This window comes from Silene latifolia, chromosome 2, assembly GCF_048544455.1.
Source record: "Silene latifolia isolate original U9 population chromosome 2, ASM4854445v1, whole genome shotgun sequence".
In the NCBI taxonomy this organism is placed as follows: Eukaryota; Viridiplantae; Streptophyta; class Magnoliopsida; order Caryophyllales; family Caryophyllaceae; genus Silene; species Silene latifolia.
In genome coordinates, this window is record NC_133527.1 from 27,227,538 (window position 1) to 27,244,361 (window position 16,824).

Consider the following 16,824-nt stretch of genomic DNA (forward strand, 5'->3'; position numbering starts at 1 on the left):
AACAAACAAACAAAATAAATTGCAGCGGAAATAAAGTAAGACAATGGAACACGAGATTTTTGAATTGGTTCGGCAAGAAACTCAAGTGCCTACGTCCAATCTACTTTTTATTGCTTTCTTTTAGTGATCTACTCCGACAACTAAAAGACCCGTACAATAAAAGACACCAACCTACTCCGGTTGTAAAGCGAGTCCAAGAACTACTCCGTTCTTATGACAAGCCAACTCGCAACCTACTCTGGTTGCCAAGAGTTTAAAGACTACTCCGTCCTAAACGCTACTAACACACTTAGAATGTTATAGGATCAAGTTTCCACTAACATATTCTTAGCAAAGAATAGAGATGGACAACTTTTACAAGATCAACAATTCATAAGCAAGAGAGTTTAGTATAATAAAATGTGATAGCCACGACTCTAACAACTTGAAGACTTTTAGAAGATTTTGCAAAGACACGGTTTTAAGCTTTTAAAAACAAATTGCAAACTCAGAAAATATTTCAGAAAAGTCTTGGGATTTTATGAGGGAGATGGCTCGCCTTTTATAGAGAGAATGGGTGAGGAGGTTGCTAGGGCATTGAAGGGTCAAAGACCACACATGTGAAGGGCCTTAGCAACCACCCAAAACTTGCACCAAAAAAGGCTCTTTTGCAAAGGCAAAAATAGAGAAAGAGTGTTTGAAAGATATCCATAATAGCTCATGCAAATTCAGAAAACAAAGAAGAAAAACAAGTCACATGATGACAAGTTTACACAAATATGGCAAAAAGCAATTCTTGTTTTTCAAAAGACCAAGGGGTTGAATTTGCACAAAGAGGAAACATTTTGAAATTAATGATTATTCAAACCACTCTTTATTGAAGACAAACTCCTAATAAAATCTGAAGTTTTATCTTTGAAAAATAAGAGACACGTGAAAAGATTTTTTGAAAGATAAAAAGGCTTCAAGTGTTACGAATTGTGGCAACAATCCAAGCAGCTGTTTACTAATGAAAGTAACAGTCGTCTTGACTATTTCTATTACTCTAAGATACTCTACTTTCTCACTTGTACATTAGATGACACTAAGACACAATACAAAGGGATGATTAACAACTTCAACACTTCTTAATCCATGCTTGATTTAATCATTAATCCTGAAAAGGTAAACTAAGACAACACAAATCAAATGGGCATGTTATCATCAATCATAAGGAACCCAACAAATTCCCCCTTTGATGATGACAAGCCCTAAACGAATGTATAAGCAATGTAAACACCTTATTTCAAGATTTTAAACAAGCAAGATCAAATGAGAGAAGGGACAATATTACCTTATCTAAGGCAAGAGCTAGAATCAAACTACCATGACAATTTTACATTGCCCCAAAACAAGATTCAAAGCTAAGAAGGTTAGGCCTAGATATTAGTTAATCAAAATGCAATGAGATTAAGAGCATGAGTTTACCTTTTCCCCCTCTTGACATCATAAAAAAAGGATAGGGATGTCAAAGGCATTAGAGTGCAGATAACCATAAGAAAACGCAAAAAGACACATATAACCGTGACAAGGTAACAAAGTCAACATAAACATACGGATTAAACATAAGTTAACCATAGTTCACCATGGCTAAATAGAGTTTAAAATACACCACCAAGCATCAAAATAACAAGTAAAGAAAAATAGTCTTAGAAGGGCACAATCATGGTGGGACAAAATGAAAAAGGGCTCGGGCAAAGTCAAGGGGGCCGAGAAGGAAGGGATAGGCTAAGGGGAGGAAGCTTGTTCACCATCCGAGCCACTACCCAAGGGATCATCATCCAATGGAGCATCATCACCATGTTCCTTTGTTGAGACAAGAGTGGATATAATGTCCACTTCTCCACGAATGAGGTCCACCGTGGAGGCAAGGGTCGAGATCGCCAAATCCTTTTGATGAGCATCGTGCTTAATCCAAGCACTCAATTCAGCCACGGCTTGAAGAACTTCCCGCATACTACCCGTATTCACTTGACTAGATGACCCACCCTCAGGATCCTTCTTAATTTTCACCGAGATTAATTCATCATTTTCCACTTTGATAAGCATTTTCTCCATTTGACCATCACTCATGATATCACACATGTCTATTGAACCCAAACTAGAACTCACTAACACCCCATGTGCCTTGAGCACAATTGACAACCATATTCCATAGGGTAAGTATAGCATGCTAGAAGAGGGTTTACGGAGTTTGGTCGAAATAAGATGAAAACGCTTAAACATTAACCCAATTAAATTCACCTTTTTGTGAGTTGCAATGTGGTAAATTAGGTATTGTTGGGCTATGGTGAGTTTTCCCCGATCACCCGAGGGATAAATTGACCGACACAACATGTTAAAGATGATTCGAAGAGGAGGGGGTATTTGGGTATTACTCACTGGACCACAAGAGACTGCTTTAGGACAAACAACTTGAGCGACACTAAGGGGTGAGGTGTAAGGTAAAGCAACCCAGGTTTCGGAGGGGAGTTTGTCATAACCTCCGGTTGGGATACCAAGGGCGGTAGCAAAATCAGATTGAGTAAGTTTCAGAGGCTTACCATTCACCTTAGCCGTGATAAATTCACCCGATTTGTCAACTCGGACGGATGCAAAGAATTGAATCACCTCACTCACAAAGACCGGTTCACGCATTTCCAACAATTTTTCCCAACCTTGAGCCAAAATCATGTCACGGACAGTGTGAAAGGCGGGAGGCTCGAACCAAGTTTGGTTGTAAACCCGAGGAGAATGGATGGCTTTGGGATTCATCAACCTCTCACAGTTTTTGTAGATGGAGGTAGGAAGATCTAGACTTTCAAGGTGATCCCAAACAAGAGTCAAATCCCACTTAGAGGTTAGGGAAACCGAATCTGAGGGAGAAAGGTACACTAATTTCTTCTTTGAAGGTTTCGATTTTTTCAATGGTGGTTCACTGGATGTTTCAACAGGAGGATTGACAGTAGGGTTTTCAATGTTGCTTTGCTCGACACTTTCAGAAATGGGAGGTAATTGGGATGAGGAAGCTTTGTCTTTTCTTTTGTTGTTTTCTTCGCCGGAATCGGATCAGATTCGGCGGACTTGGTTTGATTTTCATTCAAATCGAATTCAGTTTCTTCAATATCCTCAACATTCACCGTAACCGGTTCAGAGGAAGAGCTTGGGACAACGGTACTTTTCTTCCCACCTCCTCGAGTACGACGCCCTACCATGGTGGAGATGGGGATGTCGTCGGATGATGGTGGAGCAGTGGAGAGAGGGGTTGGATGAGGGTTTGGTAGATCTGGGTTCGGTGATGGGGTTGGAGTCGTGTTTGAGGTTTGTGGAGGAAAGGCATGGGAGATTTTGGGTGAAGGCATGTTTGGAGTTGTTGATGTTGGTGGGTCAGATGTGACGGGTGGTGAGGTCATTTTTGTGGGTTTGACGGGTATTGTTGTGTTGAAAGATGTTTTTACCATGGTGGGTTAGTGGGTAGGTGAGATGGTAGGATTTGGGAGATGAAGAGATGGATGTTGTGGGTTAGTAAGTTTGGACGGGTGGTTAGGGATAGAAGGTGGGTTGAAGGGAGTAAATGGCCCAATAAATGAGGGAGGAGAGGTAGTTGGCCCAACTAAACACATTTAATTACTCGAAATAAAACGCAAGGTAACATATTATAAACGTAAATTTAGATATGAGGTTGAGTGATTACCGACTCACGAATACGGTGTCAATTTTTGGTCTAAAAATGATGTCAATGCACTTAGAATACTTAATAACATATATCCAATTTTAATTTAATCAATTAAGGAAATTTGTAAAACTCACACTAAAAATCACAAGCAATTAATTAACCCAATTTCTAGTCTAAATTTCTCAAAATGTTCTCTTGCAAGTGGCTTAGTGAAAATATCGGCAATTTGATTTTCGGTCTTGCAAAAGATAAGTTTAACATGTTCTTTTTCCACATGATCACGAATGAAATGGTGACGAATATCAATATGTTTGGTTTTAGAGTGTTGAATAGGATTTTTGGAAATATTTATTGCACTCGTATTATCACACATTATGGGAACGGAGTAAAAAATAATACCAAAATCCAAAAGTTGTTGTCTTACCCAAAGTAATTGAGAACAACAATGTGCGGCACTAACGTACTCACTTTCGGCCGTTGAAAGAGCTACCGTATTTTGTTTCTTTGAGCCCCAAGAGATCAAACAAGGACCCAAGAATGTTGCAATTCCGGAGGTGCTCTTTCTATCAACCGTGCACCCCACATAATCCGCATCCGAAAAGCCTATGAGATCAAAAGGACAATGTAAGGGATACCATAAGTAAAGATTTTGTGTTCCAATCAAATACCGAAGAATTCGTTTAACGGCTTTAAAATGTGATTCTTTCGGATTTGCTTGGAACTTAGCACATAAACAAACACTAAAGAGAATGTCGGGGCGACTTGCGGTCAAGTAGAGAAGTGAGCCTATCATACCTCTATACACCTTATCACTAACATTCTTACCGAGTTCATCTTTGTCCAATTTGGACCCGGCTACCATAGGTGTATCATGAGACTTACCATTAGTCATCCCAAATTTCTTGAGCATTTCCTTAATGTACTTTTGTTGATGGATCATGATTCCATCCTTTGATTGCTTAACTTGGAGCCCAAGGAAAAATCCTAACTCACCCATCATGCTCATTTCAAACTCCGATTTCATTAGTTCCGAAAAATATAAGTAAAGGAGTTCATTTGTTGCACCAAATATAATGTCATCAACATATACTTGTACAACCAACAGTTCGTCTGACTGTGACTTTAAGAACAATGTTTTGTCAACGGAGCCTCTTTTAAAACCATTTTCAATAAGAAATTTAGACAATCTATCATACCAACACCTAGGTGCTTGTTTTAAACCATAAAGAGCTTTGTCTAATTTGAAAACATGGTTAGGCAAGTCATTGTTCTCAAAACCCGGTGGTTGCTCTACAAAGACATCTTCTTCCAAATATCCATTTAAGAAAGCGGTTTAAACATCCATTTGGAAGAGTTTAAGCCTTTGTGAGCCGCAAAAGCTATAAGCAATCGTATGGCCTCAAGTCTAGCTACCGGTGCATAGGTTTCATCGTAATTAATACCCTCTTGTTGGTTATAACCTTGCACCACTAGTCTAGCCTTGTTCCTTACAATTTCTCCCGAGTCATCAAGCTTATTGCGAAAGACCCACCTAGTACCAATGACGGTACGATTAGGCGGCCTAGGGACTAAGTGCCATACCTCGTTTCTTTTGAATTTAATGAGTTCTTCTTGCATAGCAAGCAACCAGTCTGCATCAGTCAAGGCGACTGCTACATTTGAAGGTTCAATTTGAGAGAGGAAATCATTGTGGGCACAATACTCATTGAGATGAGCGAGATTGTTGAGGGATGATCTTGTTCGAATTCCCGAGTTGAGATCACTTGTGAGATTAGTGAGTGGATGAGAGCTTTGATGTTTCCACTTCTTTGGAACAATGGTTTCTTGTTCCCCCTCAACAAACATCGATCCACGATGGATGTTTCTTTTGGCCACGGGAGTGATCTTCATTATCTTTGTTTTGAGTTACTTGATTACGGAGGTGGAGGCAACGATCGTTGGGTGTTGCTTCAGAGAAGAAACGAGAGAGATGTGCTACGTGTTCCCCCGAGTTCTTTGATCTCCTTTGAAGGTGACAGTCTCGTGTATGCATGTTGCAAGTCGAGTCTTTGGGAGCTTCTTCATCCTCGAACACGAAGTCCTTTCGAACAAGGCCAATCTAAAACTCATCGTCATCACTATCATCATCATCATTCACGTTTTGTACCTGTCCAAGCACACTAGATTCATCAAAAATGACATGAATGCTTTCTTCAATTAACAAGGTTCGTTTATTGTAGACTTTATAGGCCTTGCTATGATCGGAGTACCCAATAAATACTCCTTCATCACTACGTGGATCGAACTTACCCAAGTTGTTTTTACCATTGTTATGGACAAAACATTTGCTTCCAAAACATCTAAAATATGAAATGTTGGGTTTTCTTCCACGTAGCGATTCATAGGGAGTTTTATTCAATATACTCCTTATCATGACACGATTATGAATGTAGCAAGCGGTATTTACCGCTTCGGTCCAAAAGTTCTTAGGCAACTTACTAGATAATAACATTGTTCTAGCCATTCCTTCAAGGGTTCTATTCATCCTTTCAACCACACCATTTTGTTGTGGTGTTCTAGGAGCCGAGAAGTTATGGTCTACACCATTGTCATCACAATAAGCACCAAATGATGAGTTTTCGAATTCGGTTCCGTGATCGGTTCTCATTGAAACAAGTTTTAACCCAAGTTTATTTTGAATCTTTCTTAACCAAATTAGAAACTCATCAAATGTCTCATCCTTAGAGCTTAGGAAGAGTGCCCAAACGAACCTAGAGTAATCATCAACAATGACACACACATAACGACTACCACCTCTACTTCTAGTTCTCATTGGTCCACACAAGTCGATATGTAAAAGTTGCAAAGGTTGAGATGTACTCATAATTCTTTTGGATTTAAAGGAACTTCTAACATGTTTGCCTCTAGCACATTCATCACATACTTTATCAAAATCAAACTTTATGTTGGGAATACCTTCAACTAAGTCAAGTCTTTTAAGAGTATTAAGAGTTTTTGTACTAACATGACCAAACCTTTTATGCCATAACCAAGGATCATTGTTCATTACACTCATGCAAGACATGGTGTGACCGGATAGAGTGTTCAAATTAGTTAAGTATACGTCTTTGACACGTCTTCCTTCGAGTATTAGTTCATTAGTAGTGGCATCAAATATTCGACACATATTAGCACTAAATTCTACAATATTACCCTTATCACAAAGTTGAGAGATACTAAGGAGATTATGCTTCAAACCTTTGACAAGCCGCACGTTGTCGACACAAAGTAATGATGACTTACCAACTTTTCCAATGCCAATTACTTCACCTTTCTTGTTGTCACCAAACCTTACCGTGCCACCATCATATGCTTTAAGTGAGAGGAATTGGCTTCTATCACCCGTCATGTGACGAGAGCATCCACTATCCAAGTACCAATTGTGGCCGCCTCTCACCAAGCCCTATACAAGATTAGACTTTGAGTTTAGGAACCCAAACAAACTTGGGTCCCCTTTTGTGATCAACATATCTTATGGTGTCTTTCCTAATCCACATTTGCTTAATTATTTTGATGTTCTTGTTAATGTCATGAAATCTTTTTTCACAAGTGTTGAGGACATGACCATTCTTACCACAATAATTGCAAATAATGTATTCGGGAAGACCAACATACTTTCTCCTTCTAAAATCAGTTTTAGACTTCTGGATGTAACAGTCAGTCTGACTGTTCTATTTGAACCGCAAACCAGCAGTTTTGTTACATCTCTCGGTTTGATTCGTGAGGAAGTTTAACACGGTTTGACTTCCTTCCCATTTTTCAGTGATGTTCTTAGCATTAACAAGTTCATTGGTCAGGTCATTGACACGTGAAAGAAGATGCAAATTCTTTTCTTTTTCTCTCTTGAGTTCATCATTGTTAACACTTTCAATAGACAATCTTTTCTCAACTATGAAGTCATGTGTGTGGTTGTTGAGTTTAGACACAAGATACATGATTCGTTCTTTGGACTCTTCATATTTAGATGTCATCTCGTCAAGACTCTTGTTTAGATCAACAATTTCATCGGATCTATGATGAGGAGAAGACCTAGAAGAGCTACATTCGGGCATACCTTTTTGAAAGAAAGTAAGCCTATCATGAAGAACTTCTATTTCATTCTTGAGACAAACAACCTCACCTTTTAGACACTTGTTTTCATTTTCCAAACATTCAATCTTTTCTTTAGGCTTGTCTAAATCCTTGTCAGAAGCAACAGTCTTAGACACTGTTTCTCTTAAGTCTACAACTTCAACTACAAAGTCATAGATCTCATTCTCAAGAGCATCTTTGTCCTTCAAAAGATCATCACGTTCCTTGGTTAGTGAGGAAACTTGCATCACCAAGGTAGTGTTGACATTTTCAAGGTCAGAGACGTCCGTGGGGGTCAACCTAAGACGCTCAAGTTCTTTAGTCAAATGTATGTTTAACTTGTTGACTCTTTTAACTTCATCATAGGCCTCAGATGTGACAGTGACGTTGTCTGTTGCTTTTAGTTCATTTTTAAGATTAAAGTTCTCTTGAACAATTTCCTCAATTTCGTTTTGCATTACCTCAAGCTTATCATTTTGAAACCGACACTTATCAAGAAGTTGGTCAAGAAGCTTACATACTTTCTCTTTGGAGTAAGTTCTAGCCTTGGCCTTTAGATGATTTACCTCGTTGTCGGAATCGTAGTCGGAATCGTCGGGATTAGCCATGAGGCATCTTAAGTGTTCAAGTTTTGAGGTTTTTGAGACTTTTTCTTTACCATGATTTGTAAGACACATTTTAGCCTCTAGTTCCTCCTCGATGAGTTCCTTATCTTCCTCGGAGTCGGACATTCCCCAAATAGCACTCATGACTCTATGTTTATAGTCCTTTTTAACCTTTTCTCTTCTTTCCTTTGATTTGATTTCATCCCACTTGGGACATTCTTTAATTTGGTGTGTTTTATCACCACATTTAAAGCATCCCACAGTGGAGTTAGGTCGTTTCTTAGGAAAGCGTTTTTTCGAGTAATTATTAGTGAACCTTTTGCTTCCTTGTCCATTGACCAACCCGGCTAGATTCCTTGTGAACATAGCAAACTCGTCTTCCTCCTCATCTTCTCCATCACTTGGAGAGGATGTGAGGGCGAGACTCTTTCCCTTTGAGGACTCACTAGAATGCTTATCGAGATTAAACTCGTGAGCCATTAATGATCCCATTAGTTCATGAAGAGATAGGGTTGACAAGTCTTTAGCTTCCTCTATGGCGGTGACTTTAGGTTACCATTTAGGGGTTAGACTACGAAGGATTTTTCGAATGATGTCCTCGGACTCGAAATTCCTTCCTAGACTTTTAAGCTCATTAATAATGCAAGAAAAACGTGAAGAGAAACTATTTAAGGACTCGTCTTTTGACATTCTAAACATTTCATATTGTTGCATGAGAAGGTCAATACGGTGTTTTCTTACTTGGGACGTCCCTTCATAGGCAAGTACAAGGGAATCCCAAATAGATTTTGCCGTAGTACATCCGGAGATCCGACTAACTTCCCCCTCACCAACACAACGTTGAAGAATCGACATTGCTTTGGAATTCTTTTCGGCGAGTTTGAAGTCATTTTCGTTGTAATTTCTTTCCTCTTTTTTCTTGGTAAAACCGTTTAAGATATCGGTTTCTTCAATGGCAAGAGGTCCATTTTGGATGATGTTCCAACATTGATAATCAAAACTTTTGATGTAATGTTCCATTTTGAGTTTCCACCATCCAAAATTCGAACCGGTAAAGACCGGGATCTTGGAGTGTTTCTCGGAATCCATTACCCACGAATCAAACTCTAAGGTGATTAGCCTCGATCAAGAGCACGAGACTCTGATACCAATTGTTGAGTTTATGGATTCAAGTACCTAAGAGGGGGAGGGGGTGAATTAGGTACTATTTAAAATTTTTAACTACAACTTTATTGATTAAAGTGAGTTCCAAGAACAAAAGAGAAGAGAGAATACTTCGAATAATATTGCAAGATTAAACGAGTATTGGAATGAATGTTTGCTGAAGTATGAAAGTAACAACTGTTCTGACTATAGCTATTTGTCTCAGTTTATGAAATACGGACTGCAGACCAAATGTGACAGTATGATGAACTGTTACTTCGAAGGTTAAGCAAAGCAAAACAAACAAACAAAATAAATTGCAGCGGAAATAAAGTAAGACAATGGAACACGAGATTTTTGAATTGGTTCGGCAAGAAACTCAAGTGCCTACGTCCAATCTACTTTTTATTGCTTTCTTTTAGTGATCTACTCCGACAACTAAAAGACCCGTACAATAAAAGACACCAACCTACTCCGGTTGTAAAGCGAGTCCAAGAACTACTCCGTTCTTATGACAAGCCAACTCTAAACCTACTCCGGTTTCCAAGAGTTTAAAGACTACTCCGTCCTAAACTCTACTAACACACTTAGAATGTTATAGGATCAAGTTTCCACTAACATATTCTTAGCAAAGAATAGAGATGGACAACTTTTACAAGATCAACAATTCATAAGCAAGAGAGTTTAGTATAATAAAGTAACAGTAGCCACGACTCTAACAACTTGAAGACTTTTAGAAGATTTTGCAAAGACACGGTTTTAAGCTTTTAAAAACAAATTGCAAACTCAGAAAATATTTTGAGAAAAGTCTTGGGATTTTATGAGGAGATGGCTCGCCTTTTATAGAGAGAATGGGTGAGGAGGTTGCTAGGGTTTTGAAGGGTCAAAGACCACACATGTGAAGGGCCTTAGCAACCACCCAAAACTTGCATCAAAGAAGGCTCTTTTGCAAAGGCAAAAATAGAGAAAGAGTGTTTGAAAGATATCCATAAAAGCTCATGCAAATTCAGAAAACAAAGAAGAAAAACAAGTCACATGATGACAAGTTTACACAAATATGGCAAAAAGCAATTCTTGTTTTCCAAAAGACCAAGGGGTTGAATTTGCACAAAGAGGAAACATTTTGAAATTAATGATTATTCAAACCACTCTTTATTGAAGACCAACTCCTAATAAAATCTGAAGTTTTATCTTTGAAAAATAAGAGACACGTGAAAAGATTTTTTGGAAGATAAAAAGGCTTCAAGTGTTACGAATTGTGGCAACAATCCAAGCAGCTGTTTACTAATGAAAGTAACAGTCGTCTTGACTGTTTCTATTACTCTAAGATACTCTACTTTCTCACTTGTACATTAGATGACACTAAGACTCAATACAAAGGGATGATTAACAACTTCAACACTTCTTAATCCATGCTTGATTTAATCATTAATCCTGAAAAGGTAAACTAAGATAACACAAATCAAATGGGCATGTTATCATCAATCATAAGGAACCCAACAGTGATCCAAGAAGAGTCAGGCGAGGTGCAATTAGAGTGCAGCGACGGTTGCAGGTCGAGAGAGAAGAAGGAATTTTTTACTTTGAAGTAAGACCAGACCGCGCTCGCTCGACTACAGTCTCGGAGAATATGAAGGGAGGATTCGGGGATGGAGGGGTTCTCACAAAGGTTGCAGCGGGGGGAGGGAATGATGGACCGAGAATGAAGGGTGAAATTATGGGGTAATCTGTCCCACCACACCAACTAGAGAAACAATTTGATCCTGGGTTGGGTAGGCAAGTCCCATAACCAGAGGAGGTCAAAGGTGAAAGAAGGGGGGGAAGGGGAAGGAACAGATAGAGAGGCATAGCACGATCCTAGGGAGAAATTTTCTTTTGGAACAAGAGAGGTAGTAAGGATATCCTTCCTGTTCAAGGAGGGGAGAGGGAGGGCAAGGATAGTGCTAAGGATAGAGTCGGGTAGAAGGAAATCTAGGGAACTGAGGTTCCACTGGTTATTCAGGATGATAGAGCACAATTTAGCCTTTTGGGAAGTAAAGTTCAAGGGTCCCGAGATGAGGCTCCTAAGAGGTCCAAGGCTAGACCAAGAATCATTCCACAGACTGATGGTGGACCCGTCTCCAATGGACCAGACGAGGTGATGTTGGAGGATAGGCCAGCCGACACCCACATTTTTCCAGATATGGGAACCCGATCTAAAGGGAGTGGGAGAAGGGGTGAGGTACTTGCTCTTGATGGCCAAGGCAGAGATGGAGGTTTTGTCAAAAAGAAGTTTCCAACTTAGTTTAGCAGAGAAGGCGTCATTCAGAGGGCGGGAGGCTTTGATACCTAGGCCACCCGAAGCCATGGGAAGAGTGACCAGATCCCAGTTTGAGAGGTGGAGTCTGTTCGAGGAGTGGCTGGACCAGAGGAAAGAACAAGTGACTTTATCAATATCACGAAGAATGGAAGACGGGAGGCGAATGCATTGCATGGAGTGCGAAGGAATGGCATTTAGAGTTTACTTGATTAAACAAAGTCGGCCAACATGTGAAAGAAATCTAGTCTTCCAGCATGCAAGTTTTGATTGGATGGTCTCAACAAGGTTTTTCGTATTTAGGTCTTAATTAGATGTTGAAATAGGGTAAACACTCTAAATACGTCTTATTCTTTAACTTAAGTTATTGGACCACTCATATTGTGTGAGACTCTTGTATGACGATACTGTTGGATTTTATGATCCAAAAAATATAAGTCAAATGTTTGTTTTCTAATTATTAGTCAGTGGTTAGATAAATTCCTAATAAATAACATTGTGTTAGTGAACAATCTAATTTTTAGGAAGTGCCCTATGTATGTGGGTTTAGTGATAAGTGAGGGTAAATCACGTTTATTTTCTATGTATCATAGCCCTATATAAAGGCTTAAGTCTTATGATATTAATTGGGTCAATTTACGATAACTTTCTCCATATGTTTAACTCTCCTCTCTAATTAATAAATCACGTTTATTTTCTATGTATCATAGGCCTATATAAAGGCTTAAGTGTTATGATATTAATTGAGTCAGTTTACGATAACTTTCTCCCTATGTTTAACTCTCCTCTCTAATTTTTAGTCTATCAAATACAACATATTTACTATTGTCATTATTTCGAGATGTGAGTATAATATATAATCAAGTCTCCGAATTAACTATTCATAAACCTTATATTTTTAGAATAATTACCAAAAGTATAACGATAAGCAAGGGACGAACCATTGAAAAGGAAGGGTTAGCTTATGATTCTAAATCTGTAATTGAAACAACTACGAGCTATTAAAGACAACAAGCACACACTTAAAGGGTTTTTTCAAGATGCAAATAAAAGTGCTAAATAAGTTAAGCGAATAAGTAGACAGTTTATCAAATAATGAAGGAGCTAGCTAGTGTCTTGACCTAATCCATTCGTTTAACGTCTAATAATCGATCCAAGACAACAATACAACTCAAATTCTTATTTCAGACTGGCTATTTCCCGTCTTAAGTAAGACGGAACAAATGTAACCATTTTACGATAAAATATTATTTTCTCTGTCTCGGTCATTTGTTGTCATTTTCCATTTTGGGGTGTCTTAGTCATTTGTTGTCATTTCTATTTTAAGAATGAACTTGATGAGTAATTTGATCATTCTCATTCAATTTGTTCCACTTGTCATTTATTTATTGGTCATTTCCTCTTTCCTTGGTCTTTGTGCCAAAACCAAAGGACAACAATTGACCGGGACGAAGGGAGTACTATTTTCTGATAAAATGTTACCATCATTTTCAGGGTAAAAGTGATGACTTTAGTTATACCATTTTGTCATTAAATGATTGCATTCAATTAAAAAAATAGTGACATTTGATCCGTCTTATTTTTTGAAGCAAGACTTATTTACAATACAATCCTTTCTTACTCAAATAAGTCTAATGTAGGGTGGTATGTAATGAACATTTGTCACGTATGGATCCGATACAAAGGTATTGTGGTAGTGAGTATATATTGGTCGGAGAGTGGAACTAGCCTCTCTTATACGATGTATCTCGTTAACTCGTTTATTGAGAAAGGCGATGGTTTGGATCCATTCGACTTGGAGATAGATATGGATAATACTACCTAACTATAATATATTATCTACCGATAATATATTCTCCTATTATTCTCTAATGATAATATTCCTAATATTCTCTAATAGATATGAATATGGCTCAGAATAACGACACTTATGAAAACGCCAATTTTGAGTCTGATAATTATTAATTAGGATGATGATGATATACAAAGGAAAGAGAATTTACGTGAGTCGTTTTTTGAGTGTAAAAGAGATTATAAGAAATGTGTGAAGCAAAAGATTATAAAGAAGGTTGAAATTGCATTGAAATTTTTGGTATTGTATTCTTTAGCTATGTTATTGATTAAAACGATTTCTCTAACGTGTGCCCACGCCACGCATTAATAAGCTAAAAATGGAATGATTAATAAGTTATTCTCACTAATTATGATAAAACTAAGTTTATTCTTTCATTTTTCATGAAAATATGTTGTGAATCTTCCCATATTCAACTTAGTAACGTGTGTCTCTAGGTCACACGTTAGCAAAACCGTTGATCTAATTATGTCTTTTTTGAAGTACGTATATATTTACATCCCGTGAATTATGAAATAAATAAATTTTAGGGTTTGTAGTATTTTGGTTTGTATGTTTTTAGTGATATTTCAATGATTAATTACTCTATTTTAGTCAAAACCGAGTCCTAAACATATATAGTTAAGCTATACACTCCTTATCCTAATTCTAATTAGAAAGGGATTATTATTACAACTTAACCTACACATAAATTACCCTATATAAATAAATGTTTTGAATACATTGCTATCCCATACTCACATACAAAAAACCTAGAAGAGAGAAATTAACACAAATTATTTGCAAAATGGCAGCAAAAGTGATTGGAGGTCGATTTGTTGATGATATTTTGAATGAAACAACTTCAATCTCAACGTTTTTTGAGAGATTGAATATCTTAGCTCAAGAAGAAAATCAAGATGAAGAAGAAGATCAACAACCAGCTTTGCAACTTGAAAAAGTGTGTTTAAGTGTATATAAACATGGTGAAGACAAACACGAAGATGAATTGATTGAAAACTTTATTGCTAGGAGATGCCCAAAGAAGAGTTATTTACCGCCGATTAACACTAATGATCATCATGGAGACAAAGACTACTCATTCAAGAAGAGTACTAATATATCCAAGATAGTTGAAGAACCTGAATCATCAATGGATGATCTTCTTTTGTATCACTTCTATGATATGGTGGATGATTTATTGGATGAAGACGAAGAAGGAGAAGAAGACATGGCTCAAGAATTTTCCTACTTCTCTAATGAGGTATGTATGCACATAATAATACTTAAGTTTTAATGTAACTATATAATAATTGTTCTTGTTGCTCATTGTAGAAAGCCAACAAAGAAACCTTGAAGAAGAATGTATCAAAGATTCAAGAGCCTAAATTATCAAAGGATGATCATCAAGGCGACAAGACTCGAAGTTTTTCGTATCTCTCATATGATGATCTTGTACGTACACTTATATCTTTTCCATGCATCTCTCAACCTATTTTTATTTCATAAATTCTTGTTTAAGAAGGAAATATTGATCTATCTTAAACCTAAAGGAGTCAAATAAGATAGATAAGACAAAAGTAGAATGTATAGAAATTAGCAACAAAAAAAGACATGTCCTATCTATGCAGGTGAGATCCTATTTGGGTTGTTTTAAACATAAGACGGATATGTCTGTCGAAATATTAGATTAATTGTTACATAGTAGTAGTATTTTTATTTCTATTAGTGTGTTTGATAACTGAGTAAGTATAAGTGCTTTTAAGAATACTTAAGCTAATACATTGTTGTTTTTTGCTCATTGTAGATATGCAACGAAGAAACCTTCTATTGCCTTCATGAGAAGTATTTCAGAGATTGAAGAGAATAAACCAGCGGACGATAACCTACTAACTATGTATTCCATGTTCATAGTTTCACGACTTTGCACCTTGAAGGCTTGAATTTGTTCGATGTTTTGTTTAATACTAGCTGTGCGTATCGTGACCGATATTAGAGGGTCAAAATAGAGTATTAAGGTTTTACTCTTTTACATCGGTTTTGACAGTTGATATTGTATGCGTAAGATTGTTATATGATATTGCCGTTAACATTTATTATTGCGGTAATTTAAATGTGTAAGATATTTCATAAAATAAATAAATTTATACATGTTTATTATGTTTTATGAGACTAGAATATATTAATTTAGACTATAAAACTTACAAGATGTATGGAGTATAATATAAAATGAAGTCGTAATAAAAAGTAACTCTAGTATTTGAGCTTCTGTGCATGAAATCGTTCTACCATTAATTCAACTTTATTCAAGCATAGCGACGACGAGCCTTATTTTATTTTTTTGGGTGTAAACCATCCGGTTTAATCTGGAATTGAGCCGGGTAGGACCACTAGGGCGGTAAAGTTCTCCCTCATGAGTTTTAACACTGCTGTGTTCCCGGGCTCGACGACGAGCCCTATTTTATGTCAACAAAGATCCGCCGTATGCTTCTAAGTTCTAATACATACTTCTTTTTATCTTATTATATCTAGCTCAATTTAACTTTACTAATCCAACTGATGACAATCTTTATAAATAGCTTACAATATATACTTAGGTGTTAGTTAAGTCTTTTCTTGTTAAAAACCCGGAATTTCTATGGTGTTTACGGGTTTCGATATTAATTCTTTGTTTAAGTATTAATCCTTATGAATAGAGTTATGTTTTTTAATTCCTGTTAATCGACCATCTAACAACATGGTTTAACATTCATTTGATTTCTAGAGATTGCGAAATTAAAATAACGCTCATAAAAATGTTTAAAAAAATATACTCCCCTCTATTCAGCCTAATGTTCCCCCTTTCATTATAATACTCCTCATATATATTAGAGAAAGGGGAATATTAGGCTAAATAGGAGGGAGTATATAATTAGGGGTGCCCAACCTACTTTTAAGAAATTAGTCATATATTTTCAGCTGTATAATGAAAGTGTCATTGTAACCTGGCTTAGTGGTTGAGTTTGTGTCTTCCAATTTTTTGTTACTGTGTTCGAACCCCAGCAGTATAGATTTTGTTCTTACTATATTACGGAGTATTTTTTTCGAACCCCAAGACCCAACCTACTTGATATACGCAATTGACCACGCAATAGTGCATTTACGATTCACAATTTATTTTTGCTGT

At 37.2% G+C, this 16,824-nt stretch overlaps 1 long non-coding RNA gene across 1 annotated transcript; it reads left to right on the forward strand.

Moving 5' to 3' along the window:
- The first annotated feature begins 14,993 nt into the window (after positions 1 to 14,993).
- Positions 14,994 to 15,752, forward strand: LOC141629019 (uncharacterized). Its single transcript, XR_012537211.1, has 2 exons — positions 14,994 to 15,113; positions 15,466 to 15,752. It is a non-coding gene; the product is annotated as an uncharacterized LOC141629019 (long non-coding RNA).
- The last annotated feature ends 1,072 nt before the right edge of the window (positions 15,753 to 16,824 follow it).